General features: G+C 51.3%; 2 protein-coding genes across 2 annotated transcripts in view; both read left to right on the plus strand.

Annotated features, from left to right (window-relative positions):
- Positions 1-1,113: 1,113 nt before the first annotated feature.
- Positions 1,114-5,514, plus strand: part of CNR2 (cannabinoid receptor 2) — a 49,020-nt gene continuing 44,619 nt past the window's right edge. The window contains exon 1 of the mRNA XM_017886566.1: positions 1,114-1,198. The gene's annotated coding sequence lies outside the window, so the exon portion shown is untranslated. The remainder of the gene's footprint in view (positions 1,199-5,514) is intronic.
- The window catches only part of LOC108538463 (BTB/POZ domain-containing protein 6-like), a 13,227-nt gene continuing 8,828 nt past the window's right edge, over positions 1,116-5,514 (plus strand). Inside the window, 1 exon segment of the mRNA XM_017886568.1 lies at positions 1,116-1,198. The gene's annotated coding sequence lies outside the window, so the exon portion shown is untranslated.

Genomic DNA, 5,514 nt, shown 5'->3' on the forward strand with positions numbered 1-5,514 from the left:
GCAACAGAGAGAGACCCTGCCTAAAAAAATAAAATAAAATAATCAGGAAGCGGCTGGCCGTGGTGACTCACACCTGTAATCCTAGCACTTTGGGAGGCCAAGGAGGGTGGATCACTTGAGGTCAGGAGTTCAAGACTAGCCTGGCCAACATGGCAAAACACCATCTCTACTAAAACTACAAAAATTAGCTGGAGGTGGTTGCGCGCACCTGTAGTCCCAGCTACTCGGGAGGCTGAGGCAGGAGAATTGCTTGAACCCAGGAGGCGGAGGTTGCAGTGAGCTGAGATTGCGCCATTGCACTCCAGCCTGGGCAACAGAGCAAGACTTGTCTCAAAACAAAAACAAACAAACAAAGAACACACACACACACACACACACACACAGGACGCTGTCACATAAATCAAAATTTCTGGTATCGCTTGGAAAATACAGCACAACTTCCAAATGCTTGGAACATCTGACAGTTTGCCTGTACTCCCAAGGAGAAAAGCTTGGCTGGAACTAAGAGGTACCTGCCCCTCTCCACTGGCCCAGATCAGGGTCTGGGGTATGGGGCAGATACCTCTCAGCTGGACCAGTGGAGAGGGTCAGGTATCTCTCAGTTCCAGCCAGGCTTTTCCACTTGGATCCTGTGTTCCCCTTATTACCCACAGTCCCCACCACTCCCTATTGCCCCACACCAGGACCCATCACCCATTATGTTAATCTACCTGTATGCATTTGCATTGCTCTGGCCTAATGGTGAAGAGGCATTGGAATGGCATGTCCTTTTAGGTGATCTATTGTAATGCTGGTGCATTATCCTCATTTTACAGATGAAGAAACTTGCCTTTAGGGAGGTTAAGTGAATCAACATCTTAACAAGGCTGGATTAGAACCCAAGTCCCTTGACTCCAGGGTCTAGGCCCATGCCTCACCCTGGCCAGAGTTCGTTGTGAGAGAGGACTCAACCGCAGGGGCAAGAGCATTGTGGCACCAGGGACCTGGAGGGGAAGTGGTAACAGGCACGGAAGGCCAGACCTCCTCACACTCACTCATCTGTGAGAAAGTACAAAAGCAAGAGAAAGCTGGCTTGGGGGGTGGCACTCAACAGGTGCTCTGAGTGGCACCCGGGGCCAGGTCCTGGGAGAGGACAGAAAACAATTGGGACTCCTCAGCCCCCGGCAGCTCCCGGTGTCCAGTCACCCACAACACAACCGTGAGTAGCTTCTTTTGTTGTTTATTTTAGGCTTCTTCCTCATTCCACAAAACCTGTATGCTTTTTTGTTTTTTGTTTGTTTGTTTTTGAGACAGAGTTTTGCTGTGTTGACCAGGCTAAAATACAGTGGCGGGATCTCGGCTCACTGCAACCTCCACCTCCCAGGTTCAAGCGATTCTCCTGCCTCAGCCTCCCGTGGAGCTGGGATTACAGGTGTGCACTATCACGCCCGGCTAATTTTTGTATTTTTGTAGAGACAGGGTTTCACCATATTGGCCAGGCTGGTCTGGAACTCCCGACTTCAGGTGATCCGCCCACCTTGGCCTCCCAAAGTGCTGGGATTATAGGTGTGAGCCACTGCGCCTGGCCAAAACCTGTATTCTTACCTTATCCCTTCCCTCCAGGGACACAAGCAGCCAGGTGGGCCTGTCTGGGGCAGGGGATAGATGTCATTTCACGACACCTGGGGTTGTGGAGGACCATTTGCAGGAACGCTCAGGGCTGGCATCCTCCCCCTAGGACCAAGAATCAGGACTTTGGCTTTCATTTCATTACGGAGACAAGAATCACACACATACACACAGATGGACTTACTGTGTGCCAGGTGCTGCCCTGAGAGCCTTTAGTGGTTTGATTTATTTAATCCTCACAACAGCTGTATGCAGTAGGTGCTATCACTGTGGCCCACTTGATAGGTGGAGCCTAAGTGACTTACCTGAAATCACGGGGGCATTGAATGAGAGCATTGGCTTGAGCCTAGGCTCTCTGGCTTCGAGGCCCACCCTTCAGCCACCAGGCTATCCTGCCTTACAAGGTGTGGACTGTGGCAGTAGATGGGGGCCAGGAAAGGACAAGGGCTGGCAGAGGCCTTTGAGATGACCAGGTGAGTCCCATGCTCTCATTTTATAGATGGGGAGACCACGAGGTGGTGTTAGGGGCACACTGGACTCAGGAGGCCAGGGGTCTGTTTTGGAGTAAGTTCTACTCAGCAGAGGGAAGAGCAATATTTTCCAGGGTGCCCTGGGGTCAGCGTCCAGGTCTGAATCCCAGCTCTGCCACTGGTAGCTCAATGGCCTCAGGCAAATCACTCATTTCTTTACCGCTCAGCTTCCTCTTCTGAGAAATACAGGCCTGAGACGGTCACTCACAGGCTTGTTGCCAGGGTCGACTGTCTGATGCCAGCACAGGGAGGGCAGTGGCACAGGGCTCAGAAATGGCTGTGGTGGAGAGTTTGATCTTCACCCCATCTGCTCTTGCTGTGGATTTGAGATGAGGATAAAATGAGGCCTGGCTGCTTTTCCCTCAAATGAGTGACAAGTAGACACGTTGGCAGCATGAAAGCCAGGATGGTGGCTGGGGAGAAGTTCAGGGAGACCTCAGGAGGTGGAGTCCCAATAATCCTGGCCCCAGCTCTTTAACCACATTGTGGCTTACCAGAAAGACCCCTGGGCAGGTGAAGCGTATTCTTTACCCTTTCGCCGGCTAAGGCCAGGCTAAGGCATTGAAGACGGGAAAATGGCAGCCTGGTTCAGTCAAGCAGAGCCCTCCAGTGCCAGCCCCATCGCTTCCCTCCTCATTTTACAGTACCAGTCACTCTTACTGCACGCCCCCAGGTGTGCATAAAATGGTCTTTCCTTTATTCAGATTAAATAACATTCAATAGGACTCTGAGCCTCATCCTATTGGGCTAGGAGGAAATGAAATGTCCAAGTGCACTGAGTTTCCCTCACTCCCACCCCCAGCCATGCACATTGACCCAGAGGACACACAGAACATAAGCGTGACGGAGGCTCCTGGGTCCTCCTATGATAGATGCCCACTGCCCAAATGGGCTTGACTGTCTGAAGTCCAGCCTTGCCCACTTCCCTGGCATGTTGGAGTCCAGATTCTTTGTAAGACCTGAAACCACTGTGTCTCATTTTGACATCCAGGATCACCCAGTGACTTCCCCAAGAGGTCCCACCATCTCTCCAGAAAGCAGAGTCCAGGTGCCTATGACCTCTGGTCCCCTCCCAGCCAAGGACAATCTCTCCTCTCCCCTTGGCTGTGGATGGCAGATGGACACTCTTCTCTCCCCACCTGCCACCCACGTGGCCTAACCTTCTCACTGCACTCAGGTTCTCAGGAAAAGACAGGAAGACAGGTTGTCTTCAAATAGCTTCTGCTTCCTATTCTCACCCCTGAAAAAAGTCCCCAAGCCATGAGACACAAAGGGCCCTCTGAAAAGAGACAGGCAGCCCTATCTTACAGATAAGAAAAACCAAGACTCAGCAGCCGTGTTGACTTGCTCAGTGTCACATAGCCAAGGAATAGCGGAGCCAGTGTGAGCAGAATCCCGTGCTGTGGGTTCAGAGCATGTGCTATCAATCACGTGGAATCACATGGAAACCCAAGTCTCCCTCATCAGTTACTCAGGCGACCTGGCGCAAGTCACATCACCTTCCTGAACCTCAGTTTCTTCAACTCTAAAAATGGCGCTATCATAGCATTCCCAACCTGCCTCAGAGGGGCTCTTGTTTTGTCTGTTTCTTTCTTTATTTTCTTTTTCTTTTCTTTCTTTCTTTATTTTTTTTTTTGAGACAGTGTTTTGTTCTTGTTGCCCCGGCTGGAGTGTAATGGCGCGATCTCGGCTCACCACAACCTCTGCCTCCTGGGTTCAAGCGATTCTCCTGCCTCAGCCTCCCAAGTAGCTGGGATTACAGGCGTGTACCATCATGCCCAGCTAATTTTGTATTTTTAGTAGAGATGGGGTTTCTGCATGTTGGCCAGGCTGGTCTCGAACTCCCGACCTCGGGTGATCCGCTCTTGTTTTTTTCTTAAGCGAACATTGATGAAGCATTTATTACACATTTGAGCTCTGTGACCGTTCCTCATTCAGTCCTCACCACAGCCTAGGAGGGGGCTGCTATCACTAACCACATTTGCAAGGTGAGAAACTGAAGCTCACACAAGTTTAAGACCTGTCCAAGGGGCCGGGCATGGTGGTTCACACCTGTAATCTTGGCACTTTGGGAGGCCCAGGCAGGAGGATAGCTTGAGCTCAGCAGTTCAAGACCAGTCTAGGAAACACAGTGAGACCCTCTCTCTACAAAAAAAAAAAAAAAAAAATTAAAAAATTAGCCAGGTGTGGTGGCACATGCCTGTCTGTGGTCCCAGCTACTCAGGAGGCTGAGGTGGAAGGATTGTTTAAGCCCGGGAGATTGAGGCTGCAGTGAGCTATTATTGCCTGGGCAATTGAGCAAGTTCCTGTCTCAAAAAAAAAAAAAAAAAATGAAAAAAAAGAGAGAGACTTGTCCATGGTCCCACAACTGATGGTAATGGCAAAGCTGAGACTCAAGTCCAGGTCAATCTGGATCCAGAACCGAGCCATATTGTAGTGGGAATCAAACAGGAGGACAGGAGAGGAAATGCTTCTAGGTACGGAGATGCAGTGCCGGCTCGGGGAATCATCACCAGGATTGTCTTTACTGTGTCGCTTGCCGGACTGTGTTTCAGATGCCATCACGTGGACAACCTGAGAACCTGTGCTGGGGAGGAAACTGGGGGGATATCATATGAATATGGCTGGCTTCTCTCCCCGCACCCCAAACTGAGCAGTCCAATCCAGTCCTGCGAGGTGTCTATGCTGTGCCAAGACCCTGAGGCTCTAGCCCTTGGCCCAGGTGACTTCCTGTTTTCAGGATGATTTCTGACAGACCTTCCCTGCCTGTGCTTAGGCATTATCTTATGTAATCCTCACCTCGGTCCTATAAAGACACTTCTCTTTCTCTTCCCAAGCTATAAACGAGGATGCTGAAGTCTTGGGAGAGTTCATAGTGGGAACCCACGCACAGCCAAGGCTCTCAGCCCCCAGCTACGCTGCAGGGACCACCAGAAGAGTAAGATCAGGTCTCAGCCTTCTTCCAGCAGAACCCAGAACAGTGTAAAACTGTTCTCTTTTCCCTCCATCTCCTGGGGAGAGAAAGGATGTACTCAGTCCTCACTCCATGCGGCAAAGACCTCAAATGCCAAGGAGAGACAATGACAGACAAGGGCAGATTAATGGGGGAGAACTGCATAGTGGAGACAGGGCCAAGCAGGGAGGAAAGGATTCCCCAGCAGGCGAGGGAGTGAAGGCTGCTGGTGCCCCATCCAGTCGGGGAGGATGTGGGTGAGCCCATGAGCAGAGGTGACTTCGTGGTTCGGTGTCCCGTGAGCTTCACAGCTTCTCCTCCCCTCCCCCACGTGCTCCCACTGCCCAGAGAGGAGGTCTCTGATCTTCTGCTCATACAGTAAGTCAAAGACAGCTTTTCCCTCTCCCCACCCCCACCACCCCA

The sequence above is a fragment of the Rhinopithecus bieti genome, unplaced genomic scaffold, assembly GCF_001698545.2.
Source record: "Rhinopithecus bieti isolate Rb0 unplaced genomic scaffold, ASM169854v2 scaffold_14826, whole genome shotgun sequence".
Lineage (NCBI taxonomy): Eukaryota > Metazoa > Chordata > Mammalia > Primates > Cercopithecidae > Rhinopithecus > Rhinopithecus bieti.